Source organism: Pristis pectinata, chromosome 22, assembly GCF_009764475.1.
Source record: "Pristis pectinata isolate sPriPec2 chromosome 22, sPriPec2.1.pri, whole genome shotgun sequence".
Lineage (NCBI taxonomy): Eukaryota > Metazoa > Chordata > Chondrichthyes > Rhinopristiformes > Pristidae > Pristis > Pristis pectinata.
Window position 1 is genome coordinate 23,390,541 of NC_067426.1, and position 27,921 is coordinate 23,418,461.

Here is a 27,921-nt window from a genome sequence, read left to right on the forward strand (position 1 = left end):
GTGTTTGGCCCATATCCTTCTGAACCCTTCTTATCCTTGTACCTCTCCAGGTGCCTTTTAAAATCTAATTCATATGTTTGTATGTATGTTCATATGACTAGCAATGGTAGAGCAGTGAAAATTTGGAATTCTTCAACTGGCTAGAATTGATGAAAAGCAGGGAGTTACACAAGTGAAGGAGGTTACATAGAGTAAATCTGTGAAAGCAAGGATGAAAATAAGGATGGGCATTTTAAATGTTATGGGTCTGGGAGCCAGTCTGGGTGAACATGTATATGGGTGATGGGTGAAAGGAACACATTCCATATTAGGAAATTGGCAGATAGTTAAAACCTTTTTCCTGTGGTAGGGGTATCAAAAACGAAAAGCAACAAACTTAAGGTGAGAGGAAAGAGTTTTAAAAGGGAACTAAAGGATAAATTTTTCACACGAGTTGATACCTGAAATGCACAACCAGAGGAGGTGGAGGAATCAGATACAATCACTGCACTTAAAAGGCATTTAGACGAACACTCAAATAATCAAGGCACAGAAGGATACGATCCTAATGTGGGCAAGTGGGATTAGTGTAGGCGGACAAAATGATGGACATGGTGGGCTGAAGAGCCCATTTCTATGCTGTATGACTCTATGATTCTTGGACATGGAACTGGAAGCTCATTCAGGGCCAAGCGGAATGCCAAGGTTGTGAACGGTCTGATTCACACTGAGACAACAATCAGGGTGGCAGCTGGAGTTGGTAACAACAGAAAGGTGTTTGTGGCCGGAAGCAAAAACAATAGTTTCTATATTGTTCCCATTAAAATTAAAACGGAAGTACAATAACATTCAAATGTTTATCTCAAGGTACAAACATCATTGATTTTAAGAATGTCATTAAACTTCCAAAAATATCTAGTAAGAGGCTTTAGTGGCTTCTCCAATATTTCACTGCTAATTTCAGACACTTTCCCAGAATATTTTTCAATTTTTTTTCCCTATAGCTGGTGGAGACAAGGCGTTGCACATTCCTGTAACAATATTACCTCCCTTCACCACCGGGCTGAAAGAAGAAAACTTGACATTGGTAATTTACAACAGTTTTACAAAGAGCAACAGCTAAAATACATAAACAGGCCACAAAGTAAATTTAAAAACTATTGCAAAAGGAATATTCAATGCATTACTCAATACATTAAATTCAATGCATTAAAATATAGTAAAACAAAATTGTAGTACTAGCTTGCAAACAACTATATAAAATTTCTAACAGTACTGTTTTACTATTTTTATCTGTATTGTTTACTCAGTGTTTGAAATCCATCTTTCTCACTTCTCTGCTCCAAATGATTCTTGGTCAAGTGACTGTTCCCTGGCTTTTACAAGTGTGGGTTACTGGCAGATCAATGGAAGTGCTGCAAATTGGGCTGCCCTTGGATTTTTCCACGCTTCAATTATTTCTACTCCGGGGACTTTAAACACACGAGCCCAACCTTCTACTGAAAACAGCCAAAAATATCCTTTACACAATCCACAAAGGTGAATACAAACTGGAAGATGACCTTGAATCTTAATGTGTCACCTGTGACTGAGGCAAAAGCATTTTGAATAGCTCTTGAGTTGAGAATGAAAGGGTGATTTGAGTAAGGTTTGGGTTGTGAGGTTTGGAGGTCATGTTTTCTTTACAAGTGGAAGCAGTTTGATGTGGGTTGGTCCACCACCGAAGTCACCTCCTTCTGCCTTCACGAAATCAGTCTGCACCTGTGATTTTTCTGTCCAAATTACTGAACTAGTATCTAGAGGTTGGATTAATGATTCAGAGATAAGAGTTCAATCCCAACATGGTAACTGGGGAATCTAAATTCAAATAATTAAACATGTAATTTAAACAAAATAGTAATGGTGACTGTGAAACTACCAGATTGTAGTACTACCACATCTAGTTCACTGAAGTCCTTCAGGGTAAGAAATCTGCATCTTTGCCTGGTCTGGTCTATTTGTGTCTCCAGACCCACCAATGTTGTTGAGTCTTAATAAATTTACCTTCATTCAAGGGCAATAAAGGGTGGGAATTAGATGTTGGTATTGTCAGCAACATCTGCATTCTATGAATAGATAAATGTCAGAAAAAATTGTGTGTACGTCACCCATGCTTACGTTATGTCTCGACCAGAGTATTCCACTGCTCTTCTAAAATACCTCCCACATTCCATCATCCATAAACTTGAGCTTTTCAAAAACCTGTTGCACACATTCTAACCAACACCAAATACCATTTGCCCATTATACCTAGCCTTGATGATCTACTTTGACTCCAGTGAGTTGATTTTAAATTTTTCATTCTTGATATCAAATCTCTTCATAGTTACTCATCTACATATCACTTTCAGCCCTAATACACTTCATGATTCTCTATATATAAACTCTGGTACATTCTCCCACTTCCTGCAGCCTAATAATGGTTTTGGGCCTTTACCTGTCTTTAGCCTAATCTCTAGAATTCCCTGCCCATTCCTCTTCACTTCTTCACCTCTCTCTCTTCATTTTAAAACTATCTGCTAAAGCGTATAGTCATCTATCTTAATACCTCTTTCTCTGGTTTGGTGTCAGTTTTTTTGCCTAATTATCTGTCTGTGAAGCAATCTGTGAAGCAAACTTACTTGCCTGGAAGTTCAAATCCAATCAGTAGTGCTAAACATACTACAGAGTAATGGCTGCACCTTGTATACTGCTTCTAAACTTGGCGACAGTGTACTGCGTTAGCATTAATGACCTGGTTTGAATTTCTAGGCAACAAGGTTAAAGCCATTTTATGAAAGCAAGTTGTTATCAAAGTAGAGACACAAGAGACTGCAGATGCTGGAATGTGAAGCAACACACAAAGCGTTGGAAGAACATAGATCATAGAACATTACAGCATAGTACAGGCCCTTTGGCCCACGATGTTGTGCCGACATTTTATCCTGCTCTAAGATCTATCTAACCCTTCCCTCCCACATAGCCCTTCATTTTTCTATTATTCGTGTAGCTACCTAAGAGTCTCTTAAATGTCCCTAATGTATCTGCCTCCACAACCTCTGCTAGCAGTGTGTTCCACGCACCCACCACTCTCTGTGTAAAAAACTTACCTCTGACATCCCCCTTATACCTTCCTCCAATCACCTTAAAATTATGCCCCCTCATGTTAGCCATTTTCGCCCTGGGAAAAAGTCTCTGACTGTCCACTCAATCCATGCCTCTTATCATCTTGTACACCTCTATCAAGTCACCTCTCATCCTCCTTCTCTCCAAAGATAAAAGCCCCAGCTCACTCAACCTATCCTCATAAGACATGCTCTCCAATCCAGGCAGCATCCTGGTAAATATCCCTCTCTAAAGCATCCACATCCTTCCTATAATGAGGCGACCAGAACTGAACACAATACTCCAAGTGTGGTCTAACCAGGGTTCTACAGAGCTGCAACGTTAGCTCATGGCTCTTGAACTCAATACCCCGCCTAATGAAGGCCAACACACCATATGGCTTCTTAACAACCCTATCAACCTGCACAGCAGCCTTGAGGGATCTATGGATGTGGACCCCAAGATCCCTCTGTTCCTCCACACTGCTAAGGATCCTGCCATTAGCCTTGTATTCTGCCTTCAAATTCAATCTTCCAAAGTGTATTACTTCACATTTTTCCGCGTCTCAACCCAAAATGTCGACTGTCCATTTCCCTCCATAGATGCTGCCTGACCTGCTGAGTTCCTCGAGCACTTTGTGCATTGTTATCTAAGTACTTGCCTGGAACAGGGGTCAATCAGAAGCTATCATAAATAGGAGCAGTCACTTCAGTATATGATATTGTAAATCTATTTCGTTGTGCCACCTTCATTTCCCCATTTACTGAAATATTAAGATCCATTAAATCCTAGTTTGTTAAAAGCACCAGGATATTGGACAGTTAAAGATAAAGTTTCATTACAAGGGAGCAAAAGCCATCTCAGAGGAATGACTCAAAACAGTGAATCTATGGGGAATATTTAGTATAAAAACTCATAAACATAACATCCTGCGGAAAGGTTATGCTGGGCTAAACTTGAACCTAAATAAAATTAGTCAGAGTAGATAAAATTGCTCTGAAATCAATCAATAGTAAACTTAAACATTTTCTGAAGGAAGAATTTCAAATAAATTTATGAAGAGAAAAGCAAGAGTGATCTTTGTATTGAGTTTAGCGTTATAGAGAAGTGGGATAAAACTGACTAACATATCCATCGAGAGTGAACTGGAGGAAGAAGAATATGTAATGTAAAATGGACAGAAAGGAAATTCTATGTTTTATCATTGGGAGGAAAGCAAGAATCTAAGGAACCAAGTTAACATTCAATATGGGTGTAATAGAGACGTTGGAAATGTAAAGTGTTAAATTATTATTTCATGCAGGTTTCTTTCACAAAGCGGGAGATTACCAATTTACAGTTCTCAATGAATGCTTTGTAATATAGATTTTAGTGCAATTTGTGCAAATCAAAAGACTGAATGGAGCAATGCAATGATGGTCATTTTCCATTCAAAATCAAGGTTAGTCCAAAGGCTACTGTAAACACCAGAGTACTTTAGATATCGCAGATACATGAGTGATTCTGGAGCAGAGTGACTCGGTGACACCCATCTCCTCCTCAGGTAAATCCTGTTGCACTTCATATTCCCTGGCAGACTCCCATCCCAGTATTAATCAGGCCTTCTTATTTCAACATAAACTTATTGCACAAAATAAACAAACCAAAAAATTAAAGTCTTTTCTTCATTATCCAGGATGCATTCCTGTGGCACCTGCCAACTGTGGAATAAAGTGAGGATACCAGTGGATGCCCCACACCCCCTCTCCAGGAATAGCCAAACACAGATGTCACCTCAGTAGTGGGGCAGGACTTCAGGATGGATCTTTGAGCGCCCAGTGTGGAGTGTTGCAGAGGTGTGCAGGCTGCTCCAGGGACATCCAATTCACGCTCTTTCTTGGGTAGGTGATTCAGAGGTCTAACCAGGATTGAATTTGCCTGGATTCAGCACCCAGACAGGATCAGGCATTTCCGAGCTCATATCAAAAGGCGGGTGGAAAATAAATGAAAGCAAGTGGATCACAGCTCTTTCTCACTGAAACTTTCTGATAGTGTGAAGCTTCTGACTTACATTGTGTTACAGTTCCGTGCATGTACAGTTCTTCATTGGCTCACCCAGTGATCATTTCTGTGCAAGTTCCTCCAGGGTGAATGTCAGAAGGCTGCTTCTCCATCGAGCCTCATTGCTGAACAAAAGCAGGTCTAAATTTCATGGGGCTGCCTATTTCAGGTCTCCTATTGTAAAGTGAGTTATTATTGCCTTCTAGTAAATAGACTTTTTTATTGTGCGAGACTCACTCCCGTGGTCCTGGCACATCACATGTAGGTCTGGAACAACTCTGTCCCAGCCCAAAAGTAAACTTGATGGAATTCAGCAAGACTGGGTCAGGGTAGCAAGTAAAAAGGCCCATTCATCTGGCTAGGAATGGAATTTCATGTTATGGAGACAGATGATCAAATCAAATTTCATGAAGTTCAATGATAACAGTGCTCTGGAGAAACCTTATTTGATGTTCTCCCCACAATCCCAACACCCTTTTCCCCCACAATCTCACAAGTGCACGTGTGCATTTTTGATCCCATTTGAGTGCCACAATATCCACCCAAGTTCCTTCGCTGGCTTTTGTTACATTTCTTATGAAAAATAAGGGATGTCTGATACATGCCATGACTTGAAATAACAAAGCTAATTAGAAATAACTATTTTCATTGCACAGAGAAAGCTGGAACAAGATTGTCTAGCCAACAGCATCTTCCATGAACGAACTTGGGAACCACCAGTCCCATTCCATCTGATCTATCATCCACAGTGTCATCTCATAACCTCTATTTAAGATGATTAAGAAAATCTTGACAATAGTAAATTTTTATTGGGTAAAACTGTCTAAAAGGCTTGTGTAGATATGAGGGGTAGGCAGAGGGAAGAAGGAATGTGCCAGGTTATTGTTTTCATTGAGATATTCAACTGCTAAAACCACTATCAAAATTTAAAAAAACCTGAAAGTGGGGTTGAAGTAAATCAGGAATGGCTGATTAAAAACCACCTTCCTAGAAATTTTATTGCACCTGTTATTGTTGTGATAACATTTGTGTTGTGTTAAGCATGGACAACAGATCAGGTTCCCTGCAGAAAAGTCACAGATTCATTTGAAACAATGTTCGAATGGTTAACACCCAGAAACATCACTGACACTTTGCTCTGTAGCAAACAGAGAAGAACATCAACCCATGAATAGCATATATTGGCTTCCACAGGGGACAGAGAGGTTTCAGGGAAGAGGGAGGTTGCTGCTCAGTTCATTCAAAGGTAAGTGTAAGCCCTGGTCAATGAGATAGATGTCAGGTGAAAGGTTTTGTGCACTGGTGTGGAGCAGATGCACCAGATGTCCCTCTACAGAGAGCTTGGCAGTAGTCTCCTCCTTGAGTAAGCATGAGTGCACAATGGAGCAATGCTGAAAGAAATTTTTATGTCCTCACAAGGTGTGTCATGGTAATCTGTACACCAGTGTCTACACCTGCAGGAATGGAGATCTTCACAAGGAATGTGTATTTTCTGTAATGGTCTAAGTTTGTTAAACAAGGAGCCACTCAACAGAAATATGGTGATGTCACAGCAAGTAAGTAATTGGAACAGGGACTCATTCATTCATGTGTTATAGTCAGTGGAAGTGTATCTGCAAAGCAGCATCAGAGGGAGTTTTATCTAACATCTGTGCATCTGACTAATAGAATACTAATTTGGTGGTGCTGCTTGGAATGCACAGGGTTTCAATTGGGGATTTTGCAGGATTATTAGGAGAATTAGCCTTCGTCGACTGGGAGAAGAGGCTGAGCAAGGACAAGCCCCTGATGGCCATCTTCTTCCTCCTGCTCTTCAGGCTCTGCCTCATGTTCCTCAGGCTCTAGGTCTCCTTGTTGCTCATCCTGCAATGCTGAGTGCTGTTTTCATGTATGCAAAGCTTGTGGAACACACGATGCTGAAGCCTCCACATCTACTTGGTGTGTATTGTAGTGCTGACCCAGTCTGGGAGGCACAGTGGCGCAGCTAGCAGAGCTGCTGCTCACAGCACCAGAGACCTGGGTTCAATCCTGACTTCTGGTGCTGTCTGTGTGGAGTTTGTACGTTCTCCCTGTGATTGCATGGGTTTTCTCTGAGTGCTGTAATTTCCTCCCGCATCCATGAGTGCGCAATGGAGCAATGCTGAAAAAAATTTTATGTCCTCACAAGGTATGTCACAGTGACCTGCACACCATTGTAGAACCTGGGGAGAGTTGATGGGAATATGGGGAGAATAAAAAATGGGATTAATGTAGGATTAGTGTAAATAAGTGGTTGGCGGTCGGCAGGGACCCAGTGGGCTGAAGGGCCTGTTTCTCTGCTGTATGACTCTATGACTGCTGCAGGCAACAAAATCTCATTTTCAGGAGACCAATGTCATTCTCTACGATTATCCTGGTACTTGCATGGGCCTCGTTCAATCTGTGTCCAGCTGCTGTGGTTGGAGGGTACATTGGGGTGAGGACCCAGGGATGAAGATGATATTCCAACCCCGCTTTCTCCCTCCACATCCTCCAACAATGGATCCTCTCCTCCCCAGGCATTGCCACCCATTAGAAGTGTTCCTCCCACTCCCTCAGGATAAAAGAGTCAAGTGGGAACACGGCATTCATCATGAAGAAATTGTTCACAACCTGCTCACTGAGGGGGTGTAAACCCTTCCTGTCTGTAAAATGACCTTGGATATTACAGGGAACCACATGGGGAACAAGACAAGACAAGATAAGATATCTTTATTAGTCACATGTACATCAAAACACACAGTGAAATGCATTTTTTGCGTAAAGTATTCTGGGGGCAGCCCGCAAGTGTCACCACGCTTCCAGCGCCAACATAGCATGCCCACAACTTCCTAACCCGCATGTCTTTAGAATGTGGGAGGAAACCGGAGCACCCGGAGGAAACCCACGCGGTCATGGGGAGAACGTACAAAGTCCTTACAGATGATGGCTGGAATTGAACCCAGGTCTCTGGCACTGTAATAGCATTACACTAACCGCTACACTACCGTGCCTGCCCTTAGGAATAGTAGAGGGAAAAAATAATTGGTGGGAGTTGTCTATAGGCCACCACATAATAACATTACAGTGGCACAGGTAATAAACCAAGAAATAGATGTAGTAGAGGATGCGGAGAGTCTACAGAGAGATATAGATAGGTTAAGTGAGTGGGCAAGGGTCTAGCAGATGGAGTACAATGTTGGTAAATGTGAGGTCATTCACTTTGGAAGGAAAGATAGAAGATCAGATTATTATTTAAATGGTGAAAGATTGCAGCATGCTGTTGTGCAGAGGGACTCGGGAGTGCTTGTGCATGAATCGCAAAAGGTTGGTTTGCTGCAACTGTACAGGGTACTGATGAGGCTGCAGCTAGAGCGTGCAGTTCTGGTCTCTTACTTGAGGAAAGATATACTGGCTTTGGAGGCGATGCAGAGGAGGTTCACCAAGTTGATTCTGGAGATGGGGGGGGGTTGGTCTATGAGGAGAGATTGGGTTGCTTGGAACTATACTCGCTGGAATTCAGAAGAATGAGAGGGGATCCTATAGAACATATAAAATTATTAAAGGGATAGATAAGATAGAGGTAGGAAGGCTTTTTCCACTGCTAGATAAGACAAGAACTAGGGCACATAGCCTCAAGATTTGGGGAATAGATTTAGGACGGAGATGAGGAGGTGAGTGAAGTCGATGGTGGATGAACTTGGAAAAGACTGCAATGCTGGCAAATCCCAGTGCCTGAGATGCTGCCTGTTCCTCACTGAAGTTGAAGTGAATGAAATCATTTCTGTGTGGATAGAGTCAGTGGGTGACCTCTCTGATGCAGTGTTGGGCACCAAGTGGGAGACTAGGCAGAGATCTGCTGCAACCGTTTGGAAAGATCCTGTGGTGAGGGATCAATTTGACCTTGACCTCTAATGAGAGAGCAGTCCAGCACAATAGCAAGGCCTAGGGCCTTCTTGCAATATGTCATATATCTCAGTGATGACTGTCTTGGAAAAGCTAAGTCCGCAGATACATTGGGGAGAAGAGGTTGGTGGAGTGTCTCTGAAGACCCTTTAGGAGTAGTCTTTTTACTGACAGGCATCTTTGCTGCCTGTCCCGTGGTGCCCTACCCTCTCTGAGTGGTCAGCCATGGTCATAACAAATCCAGTAATGGAGTACTGCCAGAGAGGCCCAATTGAGTATGTATCTCTGATACTAAAAGCTGTAAAAAGCACTTCCTTTCAGTTGTAGCATGGCTATAGACCGTAAGAAGGTGTTTGAGCAGCCAGCAGTCAATTCCGAACTTTTCTATTGAGATCTCCAGATGTCTGCATTATTCCAGTAAAAGACAAGGAAAGCGACAAATAGGAGCAATGTATTCCTGGTTTCACAGAGACTGTTCAACAGTGATGATAGTGTGGAACTTTCATGTTGGGATACCTGAGTGTTATGTGCCTTGTTACATCACTTGGTGCATGCCGGATGCTGGAAGATCAGGTGTACTAACGTGGACTGTACCTGGAGGTCCCCAGTCCAATTCCATAATTGGTGTGATATCACTTGGAAATAATCTCCATTGCGACCTGCTCTGGGTAAAACTGCAATTGGATCTCATAGGGTCGAATAAATGAATTTACCTAATACAATTTCTGACCTACACAATGTGAACTTTAAATGGTGGGAAGCTATGGGAGGAGAAGCTGAAAAAAAGAAAATAAGGGAGTTCCACAGTGTTGCAATACAGAGAAAAGTTATTCGTCTGAAGAACAATGGTTCCTAAAACAGACTTGAAGCCTTGGAATTGAAACTGCCTGGAGCACACTATAATCACTGTGGAGTCAGGGAATATGCAAAATCATTCACCTATGATCTTGTTCTTTAGATTTGTAAAGCAGATAATCTTATCCTCCTGGATTACTCTGCCTGTTATGCTTTCTTCCTTATTAATTATATACTTTTGCTACATCGTAGTCATACTTTCCCTGCCTCTTCCATGAAACTGCAGTTTTAAAATTCAGTGAATCAAATAGTGGATTTATTTTTCTAACACTGCAGTGGTTGAACCATCCCCGTCACTAATATAAGGTGAACACCAATCAGAGGGTGCAGCTTAATTGCTCTGAGCTGCAGGTGAGAACTTCCTGTACTTCTGTTAAATTAGATTCGCTTGTCTGACACCAAAGAGGCAGGGGAAAAATTACCTGAACGACTCTCAGCCATTCTGCCTCCACAAGGCACACCTGCAGCACGCCAAAGCTTGTAGGCTTAACTCATTTTCAATAGTTCACTGTGATTTGCACTGAAACCTCCAGCTACTGACTTGTTTAAAGAACACAAGGGTAAGTTAATGAAATTCTTTATTTTGTGCACATTTTAAACCAAATGATACTTTGGCAAGAGGGAGATTTGCTTTGTTGAATTGCAGCCTTGTGATGCCGAACCTCACTTTCACAGTTTGTGGCCTCTCTTAGTTCATTACAGGGGCACAGATATTTGGTTATAGTTGTTGAAAGTTCTGGTCAGTAGGGCAGAGAGTGAAGGGATCTGGGTGTGTCTGGCAAGAGGGGCTTCCAGATGCTGCAATTCACCTCTGCTCTTTATTTCATTGAACAGATAAACAAATAAAAAAGGATTTTGTTTGAAGTAACTGCAGATCCTTCTCAACTAATGGGTAGTGGGAAATTAGGTTGTTCGTAAATTAATGGAGTTTAAAGAATCACTTCCCTCCTGAAGTGTAATTCAAATCTCTTGGCTATCTGTTGTTCTGGCTATTAATCTCATAACTGTTGTAAATGCTGTATTCTTTGTATGAAGATAAATCACAGCCTAAATTGCTTCAGTCTCTTCTGACTTGATATCAAAATTAGTGTTGGATCTTTCATCTAAGCTGTATTTGCAGATGACAGACGTGCTTCATTACAATACTGATGTGATGAAACACTCTCTGTCTATGTTCTCATTTATAAGGCAATGTCTATGAATGATGTTCAAAAGTGATGTAATCCATCTGGCCAGTCAGTGAGATCTAATCGTGGATTAATACATATATACAGTTCTTTATTGAAAGTCACAGTGAAATCGGCTTCTGCTGTGTTTTCCAGGTAATAATGGCTCACCACAAAACTGTTTTTCTCATCAGCCCTCTAGTATTGATTGCATAATTTTCCAGCCAGTTTTTCAGCAACACTGTTAAAGAATTACTTGACAGTTTTCTGGAATGTGTTCCCTTGCATCTGCACATATTAATTAAAATAACATTTGCAATGCAGATCAGCATTACTGCAGGTTCCTTTCATTGAGCTGTTGATCCCTGTTTAATTGGAAGGTATTTGGAAAGGTGAAGAATGACAGTGAGGCACTATTCCGTCAGAAAGCCACTGACATGGGGAGAATTAGAAAGTCAAAATTAAGATTTCACTTCAAAGTAGATTGTTCACATCTGCTGGTCATTACTGAACATCAGCAAGGTTCCAATCTGCAAGGCATCATCATGTAGACAAGGGTGACAGGTAGTAAAGATTCTTTTCTAAGAAATGGAAAATGAGACTGGAATTAATGAAGGATCCTTCCTTTACCATTCTTTTTATGAACTGTTTTACAGGACAATAATGCCAGAAATTATCTAAAGCACAACCAGAAGTTCAATATCTTTCTTTGCAATAAACTCAATGAAAATTAGGAAATGGCTTGCATAATCATTTTCTGAATGTTCCACAGCACCTCAGAGCTTTGAAGTATTTTTGTTCTTTCTGCAATGATGTGAAAATGTATTGGTGATAGTTGAGAAATCAAAAATCAGGGTAGGACATTTGACTTACCATAATGTGTATTCAAGAGATGGTGGTTATTGGAGGACAAGCTGTTCAAATAAACTGGAAATCTCATAGATAGGTTTTTATTTGTTCTCAGAATTTGATAAGCACTGTTGTAACAAAGCTGTTTTGCAAAGCAATTCAGAAGGAGCTGGAATTTGGAACAGATTATCCCAGATGAAGAAAGCAAATTTCAAGTCTTGGAAAAAAATAGTGAAGTAGTTGGCTTCTAACAATAAATGAGCACATTTGCTGGGTCTGCTTCACTCCTATCACTACCCTGACACACACAGATGCATATAGACACATTCACATATAAACACACACAGACACAGACACACACAAAGTTAACTGGAATATTACACCACCTGCCGCAAAGAGAAGAGAGATCCCATTCGCAGGATTAACATCCTTTGAGTAAATGGTAGTGAGCTTCCTTCTTGACCTGCTGCAGTCCAGTGGGTGAAGGTAAATTTTAGCACTGCTAGGTAAGGAGATTTGGCCAAACAGCATTGAAATGATGTTGATATAGTTCCACCTCAGGATGGTGCAGTATTTGGAGGTGGTGGAATTTCCATATTCCCAAACCTTCTGCCCTTATCCTGAATGGAAGAAGGTTTGAAATGTGCTGTCAAAGAAGTCTTTGTGATTTGGTGCAGTGCACTCTGTAGATGGTACACACTGTACCCTTGGCATACTGACAGGGTGACCCCTTAAAGTGGTGAATGATATGCCAATCAAAACGATTGTGTTGAGCTGGTTAGTGTCAGGCTTGAGTTGAAGCTCCACCTATCTGGTTAAGTGGAGAATATTCTACTATATGCCTGACTTGTGCCTTGCACATGGAGTCAGGAAGTAATGCACTCAGTGCAGGATGCCCACCTGCTCACCAACTCTCTTGTCCTTAATGGGGCAGTTCAAGTGACCCCCCCCCCCAAGAACTACTGTTATCAATACTTTATTGGGGAGTTGTTTCTGCAATAGGCAGAATAATGAGGCCACTTCTGATCTTGAATTCTGAATTCTGATCTTGGCCACTTTGGTCACTTTTGATATTACTGAGCCACTCTTGGATGTGGACATTAAAGTTCTTTTCCCAGAGAAGATTCTGTACTTTTGTCTAAAATTTTTCATCCATATAGTATTCAGCATGGAAGGGTAATGAACTGTCAGCTAAGAGTGGGTCGTGGGTGGCTTCCTTGCCTTTATTTGAACAGATACAATGGCAATGAATCTGAAAGCAGTGTCAAGGAGAAGCAGGACACTTTGTCACACTTGTATAGCACAAATGGGACAGATGTTCCCAGATATTATTGAGGAGGACTTTGTAGCTGGGCTGGGTCCATCGTTCTTATGTCCAGTGCCTTGGTGGATGATGAATGATCTGTCTGGCAGTAGCTATATTACTGATTTGTGATATTAATTTGAATGAATTGCTTGGGTCATTTCAGAAGGCAGTTAAGTATCAACTGCATTTCTGTACTTCTGGAGACCAGGTAAAGTTCCATTACTTAAAGGACTTTAATGAACAGATGGATTTTCTAAAACAACCAGGTTGTTTCAGGGCCATTTTTAGTTTTAGCTTTTCATGTGCAACGGTGGGATTTCAACCCATATCTCGGCCTCAAGATTGCAAGTCCAAATGTCATAGCAACTATGTAGTCCTTGGTTTCTCATAGTTCTTTGTAGTCCTTGGTTTGTCATTCAGAATCCTATCTGTTGCACTAACATTCCAGAGAGGTACCAATAAGCAATTAAAACTGCCTGCTAACATCTAGTTCCTATTTAATGACATGGTGTTACTGCATTTTAACTTTACGAGAATACAGCTGTATTGAATATAACAATAAATCTCCACACTGTAGTTCATTCTGTGTTGGAACATGTTTTATTTTTATAAGGGGCAATTCTATAAACATCTGTGGTCAGTAAAATTAACCATAAAGATTCCTTTTGTAATAAAGACCCAACAAATGCATGTATTCTTTCTGGAGGGACTGATATCTCTGTGACTTCAGTCCCTCTCTACTTCCTGTAAGCTGCAGTGACCCACTCAACCAATCAATGCTAATAATTCAAGAAGAAACCCCACAAACACTTTATTAGAATAACTAGGAATGGGCTATAAATGTTGTAATTGCCTTTGACATCCACACCTTGAGAATTCATTAAAGATATGAAGCATTATACCTCATAATGCATTGCAGCTCAATTTTCTGTTGCAAGGGTTACGATGTGTGTAATTGATATATCCTTCTGAGGTCAAAATGCTTTTGAATTCCTGAGGCTAGTTCTAAACTAATCACAATTAGGAAGATACAGTGGCCAACAGAAGGAAGGAGAAACTACCAAGAGCTGACTGACTTTGCCCTTTCCTTTGTGTGGCAGAGAAACCTCCATGTCCTAAGTTGTATGGACAAAAATAAGTTGACTCTAATACATTTTTTGAAAGAATCCTTCTGTTGAGTAAATTGTTTTCCAGGTTTGTGCTTAAACAGACAGCAAGTTCAATGAGATACATTTTATGCAGTCCAGTCTATGTGTGGCCAGGGAGATTACATTAGAATCAGGTGATAAATATTTCCCTTACATTTCCTAAATAACGAATTGCCAGTTTTAGTTGGGTGGGTGATATTGGGAGATGGGAGGGCAAGGACTCTGGTTAGTGGATAGGATAGGACAGGTATGCCTTCCTGAAATTATCCAGTCATGGACTTTAGGCAGTCGCACTGAACAAGTATGTAGTGGCAACCATGTATTAACACTGTCTGTAAAATTCATGCCATTGATTTCTATGAAACGGATCAGGAGGAAGAATACAACACACTGATGTTACCATAAAATGTACTTAGCATTAAAGACTGGGGATGAATTTTTAGACCTACATCTCTCTACTGCCATTGTTGTCCAGCTGTCACATGTCATGTCACTATGCCTGTTTGACATCAGGAGTAGAAGACACACCAAATATGCAATACAGCAGGGTTATACTCCATTTCTGATAGTCAGTTTCATTGACTTCAACATTGGAAAGGTGACAACATCAGGCCCGGTTACAAACTTTTGAACTCTGTCACTGATACCTTTGCTCCTCCCTTACCGTGGGGTGAGGCTGAACCAAACCATCCATCCTCATGGTGTTCAGTTTGAACCTGAGCTGAGCTTTCTACGTTCCGTCCCATTCATGAATAAAACCACTTACTTTATCCTGGCAATGTTTGTCACCTCCACCTTTCCCTCTCCCTCAGGACCTTCACTGCAGGAAAGTTTGACCATTTGGGTCTCTTCCAGAGTTAACTCCAACCCCAGAACTCTCCTTGTTGGTCCCAGATCCTCAATACATTCCTCCATGTATACAACTATTTCTTGGATTCTGTCCCACAGAAAGTTCCAAAACATGCTTCACAATTAACTAACATTCTCCAGCAGCCCTATATCTCATCATGAATGATCCATTCTCCTACCTCCAGCATTCTATGCATTCAGTTTTGATACAGAAGCATTGGCGACATTAACTTCGAACTAGAAGTCCTCACATAAATTTCTTCTATGTAGCCTTCAGTCGCCCTGCTAACCTTTTTCTTCTGACTGACTGACTGTTTTCTTTGTACCTGTTTGAGTCATTTCTTGTGCTCTAGCTGCCATACAATTGCAAGTTGATGCAGGTATTGCGAACACTTCAATAGGAGCCAGGTGTCCTGAAGTTTAGACTCTTTGACCATCAGTAATATTACCAAGTAAAAGGATCACTTCCATTTCAGGTGCACACTGGAGAATAAACAATAAGAGCTTGTCCTCTGTGTGGCCTTGAAATTGCTGTGTAGCCTTAGCCATTTTAAGGCCTTGGTTTCATCTGCTTGCAGCCAACAAACTTTTAGTATTAAGGTAAGATTCAGAGACAATTAACCAGCTGGGGAGATTAGGAATTAGGCAGATCGATATGGAGCCATCTGGAAATTAGAACTTTAATGGGGGTGGGAGAGGGTGCAGAGGTGTGGGTGGGGTTGATTTAGGAAAAAGTCATTTGAAAGCCAAGGGCAGACTGGAGTAATTTTAATGGTTCTGCAGGAGAATTATAGCTCTAATGGTCTCTAAGCAATGAATACTTAAAGTTGCAGAGTCCTAAAACACTGGTTTTGCGTACTATTTGACCTTCCATGTGAACTCTACAATTGCCCATCTCCAGGTTTTCTGGGTCAGACATGGAAAGGACCAGCAGAAAGGGAGCAGTACGCAAGTGACATAACACCATTTGAATCAGACACCATCCAGCAATGGAGACACAAGAGACTGCAGATGCTGGAATCTGGAACAAAAGCAAAACTGCGGGAGGAACTCAGCGAGTAGAGCAGCGTCTATGGGGGGGGGGGGGGGGGGGGGAAGAATTGTTGACATTTCAGGTAAAGACTCTGCATCTGGGAAGGTAGCCAGTAAAGAGAGAAGAGGGGGAGGGGACAGTTGTTCTCTGCGGAGGCAGTTATAGCCAGCCCTGAAGTGGTTATTTGAAAAGCACTTGTCTTCTAGTTTCCCAAGGTGCTAATTTGATTTTAAAAAATGCATTAACACCTCCAGAGAACGGAACTGCAAATGCTTCAGTGTTAATGTTTAAAGCACCGAATTTCAAGAGAAACAAAGGACTGCAGATGCTGGAATCTGGATGAAAAACACTATGATGCTGGAGGAACTCAGCAGGCCAGGCAGCATCCATGGAGAAAAGCAGGTGGTCAATGTTTTGGGTCAGGACCAGGATCCTGGCCCAAAACATTGACAGCCGTATTTCAATATGTTGGATTGAATGGGATGGGCAACAGAAGTGGATATTAGCGTAAGGAAGGGGATCAGATTCACAGCGGTGGTAAGCATTAGTTCTATCATTATATACTTCAGAAAATTTTTAAGTCAAGAATTAAAAGCACAAGACCATGTGGTACTGAACAAATGTCATGATAGGTTTGTGTTTAATATCCAGTCTATGTGAACAGCTCACTTCAAGCATGGCCCCTATATCTGATTGTCTTTTTGTGATGGCTCTCACAAATTCACTTCTGGCATCAGCTGGGGGCCATGTCTTATTTTGACTTCCTTGGTTCAATAACCCACTGCCAATAACTTTCAGATCTCTTAGTCCATGTTCTTTTAAGTAGAATGCCAATGGTGTTTAAGTATTGCCAATTAAAAAAATCTGGGCAGCATTATCTATCTTTATATGTGAGATACCAGAAAGATACAAACGTGTAGAACTGTGCTCTAACTTTACTACAGGAAGCTTGGAAATTGGAGAAATACAAGAGAAGGACCCGGGGCCAGAAATTTACTTTCTGCTGCAGAGCACTAAGCATGTGATGTATAAACATTGAATTCTGCAAATGAAATCTGAAAATCCAAAATTTGAGTTCAACATGATCTTGCGAGTTTAGCCAAAAGAGGATGCCTCTCTACTCATCTACTTTTCCATCTTTGTATTCACTCATTTCTCACTTTAAAAAAAATCTCCTATGTTCCACAACCCCTCATGATAATACATTTTGCAAAATGTCACATAAATTATATAAAACAGAGAATCTGTTATCTTGACAATTGTGATAATTTTATATACTGCACAGATTTGAATGTCAAAATAATCTGTTAATTTGCTATTATCTGTTCTACACTCTCATACAGGGTCAAAATTTACACCACTCAGGAGTAAAAATAGTAAAAGTCCAATTCTGTTGGGCTGTTGGTTCCGACTTGTGTGGCTCAGTGAATTGTGGTAACACTTACTTTGGTTTTTAGTCCTATTTTATGAAAATCCTGATCTGAATGTTACATTGTTTTGTCGAGAAGATTTGCTGGAAAACCAGTTTTGAGTTTATTAAGGCTCTCCTCATGTTAATTACTTACTACTTTTAGTGAGAGGTAATTACTTTTCAGCCATTTCTTTGCACAATGTTGTGTGATGTTTGGAATGGTTCACGCCCAATGGTTAATATTTCCCAAAAGCTACCAATGGAATATTTTCTTGTGCAGGGACTCTGTGCAATCTATCACACACCCACCATTCGTAACAAAAACAACAGGTGTTTTTGTGGTTAAATATTGCCCAACGAAATGGCTTCAGTTCTGTCTTTTACATGACATTGGAAACCACTCCATCAAATCACCCATAGAAATAGAGGAAATATCATCCTTGTTCTTCAACCTGGGACTCAAAAGACATTGTAAGGGAGAAAATGTCACCTTTATTCATAAATTCTAGGTTCAAATGAATGTTTGACGTACCTTTAGGACCACAAGCTTTGTTCCCCAGTGAATCCCTCCAGAGTAATTCATACATCAAAAAAGTGGCATTCTAAATTACTTAAAAAAACATAATTTTTATATAAATAGGAATTATTTTGGGACCAGTGCTTTATGGAAAACAAAGCTCTTCTTTTGGGGCCATATTACCCATGAGTGCCAGTTAGTGGTTTATTTTTCATAAACTATTAGTCCCCAGTGTGTTTCCTCTATTTTTTTTAACCTTTGAACAAAGGTATTGTTAAATAACACGTGAAGTGTCAATAATTAAAGTTCAAATGCCTGAAAAAAAAGGGAACATTTTAAATGTTAACCGTAGGAGATTTTTAAAATTCACTGTTCAATTTGGGACTGGTACTCAGAGCTTTTGAGTAGCTCAGTATAAGTTTTGTAATTGAAAGGAAGGGTATTCATGCCTATCAGAGGTAAGGAGTGGAGTCCAGGTCTGACTCCTCAATCAGTTTAAAAATGCACCTGCACAAGAGGAAGAGTTGTAATCGGGCTGCTGTGGTGATTGCTTTAGTGAGTGAGTTTGTCCTCAGGCCTCCTGTGACCTGTTATTGCTGCCATGAGTGGTGATATCATATTTTTCACTCTATTGTACTCACAGCAGCTTCACAGCAACTGAAATTCTCAGAGGATTCAGGAGGGAAAAATATAAGCCGAGTTCCATCTGGGCTTGAGTAATCTTAATGCACTGTACAGTAAACAACCTCTGATATTTTTATTGCACAAACAACCCGTAACGTAAACTATACTGTGCATTTGAACTGAAGCTGATTTCCCCAATTAATAAGGCTTGAACAAGCCATAGAAGTCATATGTTTTAATGATCTTTAACAAGTCAACCAATTATTAGCCAACCCTCCAATTTTTATTTGGACTGCTTCTGTTCCTAGGGAGCTGCTAATCTGGGCTACAGTTCCATTTCCTTCATCCAAATGTCCCAACATTCATACGTAATTTTAGATATTTGAATAAGCTATTCGTATTCAACATCTTGCTGGTCTATGAACAGAAGCAAGAACATCAACTGATTCCCCATACAGAGCTGAGGGAAGTTGGCACCAACTCTAATGTTTCAACTCCGATAATGGCTGAGATAGCTCAACCCATCACAGACCTAGGCCCTTCTGGTAAAGCGTAAGATGTTTTACTTAGCTTGAAAGCAGGAAAGTGTCTAATGATCTCTTCAATTATACCACCTCACTGTGCTTTTCACTTTATTCGGTGCATGTGACAACAATAAACCGATTTACTAATTGTATTGCCTCTATAAATGTATAGTTGTAGTTTTGTTGTACAAGGCAAACTGCTGTTTTAATCCAGAGCTTCTATCAAACAGCATAGGATAATGAATTATATTCAAGGTGCTATATTAATAAAAGCTGTTCTTGAGCATCCTATCCCTGATATGGCAGTGTCTCCATAAGTTTTAAGGTTACCTTGTTTTACAAAGCAGCAATCTTATAGTAACCTCGGTTGTTAACACATTATGCAATAAGCCAACCAAGATTCTCATCCATTAACAAGCGTGAACTCAACAAGTTACACTCAAGCTGACACAGAAGTAATACATCAAGCAAAATTGGTTTGAGTGCATTCTAACCATCTAATTCATTAGATCTGGTTAAATTGATCAGTCATTGTTTTTCCCTGAGGATAGTAAGCAGATGTAGCGGACTTCGTAATTTCTGCTAATTGGAACAATTTTCTCATGAAATGAGATGCAACTGGTCTCTGCAGTTGTTATGTCATGGCTCAGGGACTCTGTGTCATTCAACGTATGCTTTTAAAAAAAGATTTGCTAAATATTATGCCCCTCTGATCCAGTTGTGGATTACATACTTTAGAGGTAGTCTCTGTGGCCTTTCCCCCTCCCCACCCCGGTTCACTAAACTGATCCAATGAAGGAAAGCAAAATTCTGAGGCGACTGGAAATTGGAAATAATGAAATGAAATGCAGGGAATGCATAGCACGTTAAACATCAGTTGTGGAGTGAGAAACCAAGCTAAAATTTCAGGTTTCATCCACTCTGACCCTGTTTCCCTCTCTACAAACGCTGCTATTTCCAGGATTTATGGTACGGATCCTCCCCAACTTACGAACGCCCAACATATGTACAGCCCGTACTTATGAACAAGCATTTGGGAGACCGGTGGGAGGATCTGCTGGCTGCTGAGGGGCTTCAGGCATCTTCTGCCACCGGGAACGCGGTTCACGGCCACATCTCTGACACGAACTGTTCAGGTTATGAACAATTAGACCAGAAGATATAGGAGCAGAATTAGGCCATTTGGCCCATCTAGACTGCTCCACATTCAACCATGGCTGATTTTTTTTCAGCCCCGTTCTCCCAACTTCTCCCATAACCCTTAACCCACTTACCAATCAAGAACTTATCAATCTCTGCCTTGAATACACCCAATGACTTAGCCTCCACAGTCCTCTGTGGCAACAAATTCCACAGATTCACCACCCTCTGGCTGAAGAAATTCCTCCACATCTCAGTCCTATAGGGACGTCCCTTCATTCTGGGGCTGTGCTATTCTGTCCACAGGAAGAGAACCCTGCTGTAACCTAGGGGTGACCTTCAGTTATACCAATGAGCAGATCAGCCTGTATAAATGTACAGCTGTAGTTTTGTTGTAGGATATGGATGTCTCAGGCCACCACACAGTGAATGCCAAACCTTATTTGGGTTGCTACAAGTTAACACAGTTATGAATAAGGGAGAGTGTATGGACTAGACTTCTCAGCTACAGATACTAGAGTCAGACAGCATGGAAACAGGGCCTTTGTCCCACTGAGTCTGCAGCTACCATCAACTACCCATTGACACTAATCCTGCACTTATCCCATTTCATTCTTCCCACATTCCCATCAGCTACCCCCAGATTCTACCACTTACCTTCCCACTTGGGGCAATTTACAATGGCCACCTAACCTACCAACCTGCAGGTCTTTAGGATGTGGTTGGAAAGTGGGTCGCCTGGGGGAGGGATCCCATGCACTCACAGAAACAACATGTAAACTCCACACAGATAACATTAAAGGTCAGGATTGAACCTGGGGTAACCTGGGAATGCCAAGAAAGGAAACGTTTTTCTTTTTTTTGTGATTGTGGGCATCACCAGTAAGGCCAGCATTTATTGCCCGTCCCTCGTTGTCCTTGCATCAGTAACACAGTGAATGGGTTACAAATCAGAGGTTTGTTTAGTCATTTTAGAGGCCAGTTAACAGTCAACCACATTGAGAAACAAAGGACTGCAGATGCTGGAATATAGATGAAAAGCACGATGATGCTGGAGGAACTCAGCAGGGCAGGCAGCATCCGTGGAGAGAAGCAGGCTGTCAACGTTTCAGGTCAGGACCCTTCTTCAAGACTGAAAATAGGAAAAGGGGAAGCACAATATATAGGGGGGAGAAACAGAGCAGTGATAAGTGGACAAAAGGGGAGAGGCGGGGTGGGCACAAGGTGGTGATAGGTAGATGCAGGTAAGAGATAGTGATAGACAGGTGCGGGGGAGGAGGGTAGAGCAGATCCACCTGGGGATGGGTCAAAGGTAAGGAGAGAGAGGAAAAATAGGTAGAAAAAAAAGAGGCGAGGTAAAGGAAGAAGAGAAGAAGCCTGGTTGGGTTGGGTTGAGGGGGGGGTGGATGTGGGGAAGGGGGGTGGGGATTACCTAAAGTGGGAGAATTCAATGTTCATGCCGTTAGGCTGCAAGGTTCCAAGATGGAAAATGAGGTGCTGTTCCTCCAGTTTGTGCTTGGAATTCTCCTGGCAGTGGAGGAGGCCGAGGACTGACATATCTGTGATGGAGGGGGAGTTGAAGTGACTGGCAACGGGGAGATGCAGGTCGCGGTTACGGACAGAGCACAGGTGTTCTGTGAAACAGTCACGTAGTCTGCGTTTGGTCTTGCCATTGTAGAGGAGGCTGCACTTGGAGCACTGAATGCAGTAGATGATGTTAAGGGAGGTGCAGCTGAATCTCTGTCTCACTGAAAAGACTGTTTGGGTCCCTGGATGGAAGTGGTGAAAGGGCAGGTGTTGCACCTATGGCGGGGGCAGTGGAAAGTTCCCAGGGTGGGAGCGGGATGGGTTGGGGGGGCAGGAATGAATTAGGGAGTCACGGAGAGAATGGTCCCTGCAAAAGGCAGAAAGGGGTAGGGAGGGGAAGATATACTTGGTGGTGGGGTCCCGTTGGAGATGGCGGAAGTGGTGGAGAATGATGTGTTGGATACGTAGGCTGGTGGGATGAAATGTGAAGACAAGGGGGACCCTATCCCTGTTAGGTCTGGGAAGAGTGGGGATTAGAACAGAGGTGCAGGAAATGGCGGAGATGTGGGTGCGAGCTCCCCATTCAGAAATGAAGTTGGACATCTCTGATGTGCTGGAGTGGGAAACCTCATCATGGGAGCAGATGCGGCAGAGGCAGAGAAATTGAGACAAAAGGATCGCATCCTTGCAAGGGACGGTGGGAGGAGCTGTAATTGAGGTAGCTGTGGGCGTCAGTGGGTTTGTAGAAGAGGTCAACCACATTGCTCTGGAACCAAAGTCACGTACAGTCCAGATTGGAAAGGACAGCAGATTTCTTTCTCTGAGGGGCTGTGGATTTTACAATTTAATAGGCACCATTATTGTTAATCCAGATTATTTAATTAACTGAATTTAAATTCCACAGCTGCCATGGTGGGATTTGAACCTGTGAATCTGCACTGCTAGTTCAGGCCTCTGGATTACATAGAACATAGAACAGCACATCACAGGAACAGACCCTTCAGCCCATGATGTCTGTGCCAAACATGATGCCAAATTAAACTAATCTCCTCTGCCTGCACACGGTCCATATCCCTCCATTCCCTGCATATCCAACTGCCTATCTAACAGCCTCCAAACCAATAATTTAACCTCTGCATCAACACAACTTTCTGCATGTTTACAACAATTGATCATTACTGTTTGATCACGTTTTCTGTATTTCAGTTATCTTCTAGTTGCAATCAGCAAATCCTTCCTTTTCTCCTTGTTTTATTATTCTTGGATTAATTTGGATTTTCTAAACTCTCCCAACTAAAAGCAAATTAAAATCAGTACAAGAGAAGGCAAGCAGACTTTGAAATGCTGTAAAGGCTTTTATCATTTAGTCCCCCAACTAAAACAGCTCCTTCATTGTATGATTTCAAAAGCCCTTAATCGACTGTAAAAGGAACTAATATGGAAGATCCTGGATGAAAAACATCTTCAACTACTATGTTACTGCTCAGAAATGATATCCCAAGTGGCCTTTGGAATGGCTGTAAAAAGTACTTAGACATTGAGTAAGCCTCTGATAGATTTCAGTGCGAAAGCTGCTACACAAACTCAGCCATGTCCAAGGTAATTACAAAGGAAGAATTAAATTGACTGAAGTATGTCCTTGGTTGCATGTGTTAAATGTATTATGGGGCAGCATGTACATCTTGTACACTGCTTCCAAACTTAGGTTTCATTGACTTCCCCAAAACAGAATTCTGGAATTGGAGTACAATGTCCTTATGTGGCTATATTGCACATGGCCACACGTGACTGAGCTGAGGATATGTGGATTTAAGATATTTATTTATCAGTCACATGTACATCGAAACACACAGTGAAATGCATCTTTTTGCATTACTGAGAATGTGCTGGGGGCAGCCCACAAGTGTCGCCATGCTTCTGGCACCAACCTAGCATGCCCACAGTTCCTAACCTGTACATCTTTGGAACGTGGGAGGAAACCGGAGCTCCCAGAGGAAACCCACGCAGACACAGGGAGAACGTACAAACTCCTTACAGACAGTGGCCGGAATTGAACCCAGGTCGCTGGCACTATAATAGCATTACGCTAACTGCTACACTACCGCCAGGACTAGAGGGCCTGAGTTATAAGGAGAGGTTGGCCAGGCTAGGTCTTTACTCCTTGGGACATAGGAAAATGAGAGGCGAACTAATAGCAATGTTTAAAAATATGAGAGGCATAGATAAGGTGGACAGTAACAGTCTTTTCCCCAGGTAGGGGAGTCAGGGAGCATAGGTTTAGGGTGAGAGGGGAAAGATATAAAAGGGACCTGAGGGGCAACTTTTTGACACAGAGGGGGTAAGTATATGGAATGAGCTGCCAGAGGAAGTGGTTGAGGCAGGTACAATGGTATCATTTAAGAAGCACTTGGATAGGTACATGCAAGGGCTGGGCTGAGAGGGATATGGGCCAAACGCAGGAAATTGGGACTAGCTGGGTGAGCACCGTGGTTGGCATGGACTCGTTGGGCCGAAGGGCCTGTATCCGTGCTGTATTGCTCTATGACTCTATACATTCCTGTCACAAATAATTTATTCATTTTAGGACCACTCATAACCTCAGGATCCCTCAAACTCACTTCACAATTAATTGAGTTTGTAAAAGGTATGTCACTGTTGTAACAAAGATGTCAACCAAGTTGTAACAGCAAGGTCCCAAGAAAAGTAACTAAATAAATAACTAATTTGATTTCTAGCATCTGTTTTATTTTTATTTTCTATCATGTGATTTGTTTAGTGGTAGTTGTAAACCAGTACAAGTTCTCTCACTCCTCTTCAAATAGTGTCCTGATGTCTTTTAAACCAGAGGTTTCAATGTCCATCTGAAAACTGTACCTCCAACAGTGCAGCACTCCTTCATACATACAGTCGATAACAACTGAGTCTGCGCTGACCCATCAACCACCCATTATTACCAATCCTGCACTAATCCCATTTTATCTATAAACTCGCCTACACACTAGAGGCAATTTATTGTTGCCAGTTAATCTAACCTGCAAATATTTAGTGACAGTCCTACTATATCATGTGCTCAAGTCTGGAATGCATCTTGAAGATGGAACCTCTGACTCCAACATGAACAGAGGAAGCAAAACTGGATTCGCTCCCAGTTGGGAAGAGTGCTTTTCATAAGCAAGCGGAGGACGTGACTTGATCGAACCCTAGGACAGTCAGTAAGCACATTATTTGTGTGAACTGATTAGAGTATAGATTTGTGATTTGTTCACTTTGATTGGGATAATGCAGGATAATGAGTGATAGGAGGGAGACCTGCGGTCACATGACAGGCCCAACTGGTATCCTGGCAGTCACAGGAATCCCGGGACACCTTGGGATTCTTGAAGGGTTATAAGGCTGGAGGAGATTACAGATAAAGTGAGGGGTAAGACCACAGAGAACAAGATTGGGAATTTTAAGATGGAGATGTTGTCCAAGCAAACGCCAGCGTAGGTTGGCAAGCATGATGGGTCTTGATGAAAGTTGGAGCATGAGGTGCTGAGCTCTGGATGACTTCAAACTGGATGAAGCTGATAGAATAGTTAGGAGAGTGCCATCGGTCTAGGAAGGTGCACAGAGTACGCCAATACTCACCATTGTTTTACAGAGAACAATAAAATGAGGAATTGTTAAAGAAATAGGTTGAACTGGCTAGATGAAAGCACTAAAGAAACTAGCATTTAACCAAAGGTGCTGAATTCTGAATTGCACTGTCTAATCAATCTGAAGCAGCCAATACTAAAGTTAAAACACTGCACAAATTCACTTCAGCATTGGAATGGTCCTGGTCACTGAGCACATGGAGCTATCCAAGCCCAGGACTGGGCATCCAAGGATAAAGTTCTGTAGATAGATTTCTGGGGCCAAATGGATCAAACTTCCAAAATCATCTGTGCTTTGCAAAGGAAAGCTCACTGATAAATTAGTCTCCCCCAAAGGTAGTTTAACACTTCCCAAATGCTCTACAAATTAGTGATCCAGAATTTTTCCAAGTCTGGTATTATCCATATGACCAAATTTAATCAGTGCTTGATCAGCCATACATTAGAAGCATGCGGTCAATGATAATAAAAATAATTTCCTCTTGCCCACCCCTTCCTCCACTGAAACTTGCCAGTATCTCCCTCAAGTCAGATATTTGTAGAAAATGACCCAGGGCACTTCACAAAACAGTAAGCAAAAGGGACACCAAGCTAAAGAACTAAGGATTAGGATAGGTAACTAAAGGCTTGTTGAAAGAGGTTAATAGCCCTAAAGGAAAGGAATATGGAGAAGAGGAGGGTAGGAAGCAGATTCTATAGTGTGTCATCCAGAAAACAAATTGATCGAAAGAGGCTGCAGAGGGTTGTAGACTCAGCCAGCTCCATCACGGGCACAACCCTCCCCACCATTTAGGACACCTTCAAGAGGCGGTGACTCAAGAAGGCGGCATCCATCAGTAAGGGCCCTCACCACCCAAGACATGCCCTCGTCACATTACTAGCATTGGGGAGGAAGTACAAGAGCCTGAAGACCCACACTCATCGTTTTAGGAACAGCTTCTTCCCCTCCACTGTCAGATTTCTAAACAGTTCATGAACCCATGGACACTACCCCGTTATTCCTCTTTTGCACTATTTATTTATTTTTGTAACTTATATTAATTTTTACGTCTTTATGTCTTACACTGTACTGCTGCCACAAAACAACAAATTTCATGACATATGTCAGTGATAATAAACCTGATTCTGATAGCAGCTAGTTGTGGGATGAAATGACAGGGATAGGCAATGTACAAGAGGTCAGAGTCAATGTGTTCATTAAAATTTGCAGCTTTGGAAGAATGCAAGGAGGTTGCAGAAAAAAACTTAAAGTTAAGGAAAACTGGGTTACTGAATCCAGAGGTGATGGGTTCATGGACAATATCTGATACAAGTGTTGTTTTGAACGTACTGATACTTACTGAGGGTAGAGACTGTGAGGCTGGCCAAGGGTGTATTGAAATAAAGAATTCAAGAGTGACAAAGCAGGATTGTGTTTCAGAAGGGGGGGGGGGGGGACACAAGGCACGGAACAGAAACAGCTGAAGGTGGAAGCATATAGATTTATACTGCACGGAAACCGGGCCTTCAGCCCAACTCGTCCATACCAACCAAATTGTACTTGTCCTTGTGATGAAGAGAATATGGGGTTAAATTCTCACCACAGGGTGAGGATCCTATGGTTGTGAACAATCTGGTGTAACTTGGAACAATCTCAAGGGAGGGGGTGAGACAGAACTGTTGTGGTAAAGGTGAAAGCTGGTGGCTTCATTGTTCCTAATATTTGATTAAAGAGTTATGGGGAAGCACGGAGGGGTAATTGAAGGCTTGAGAAAAGTGAGGGTGAGGGCGAGCCGGGGGTCATTGGCCTATCTATTGTAGCTCCCCTGTGTCTTCAGATTATTTTTCCCAAGGGGAAGCACACAGATGTGGAAGAGGATGAGGTCTGGAGTTACGCCCTAAGATTTGTGAGGTGGCGGTTGGAGGAAAAAACATTATTTGAAATTCTCTGGTTCTGATTAGCTACGTTAGAGTGGATCCTAGCAGGTAGTTTCAAATGCTTTAATGAAACTGAGAAACACAAGCAGGAATACTGCTCCATAATTACAGACACAGTGTGATTCTTGACTGACATGAGAAAGAAGGTGGAAACCAGACTGGAGAGGTTCATGCAGGAACCTGCAGGAGAGAAGGAAATGGATCACCGCGCCAACCACAAGACATTTGAGAAGAGAGAATTCCAACTGCTCATAGTTGAATTTTTAATGTCTGATAGCTGACACAAAGAGTGCAATTATCCACACTGCTTTTAAATTGATATCATTGAGACAGATTTTGGGCTGCAGATGAAGTCTGTAATCTCATTTTCTG

At 41.8% G+C, this 27,921-nt stretch overlaps 1 protein-coding gene across 1 annotated transcript in view; it reads left to right on the forward strand.

Moving 5' to 3' along the window:
• Nucleotides 1-10,327: 10,327 nt before the first annotated feature.
• The window catches only part of LOC127581698 (uncharacterized), a 58,030-nt gene continuing 40,436 nt past the window's right edge, over nt 10,328-27,921 (forward strand). The window contains exon 1 of the mRNA XM_052036336.1: nt 10,328-10,460. The gene's annotated coding sequence lies outside the window, so the exon portion shown is untranslated. The remainder of the gene's footprint in view (nt 10,461-27,921) is intronic.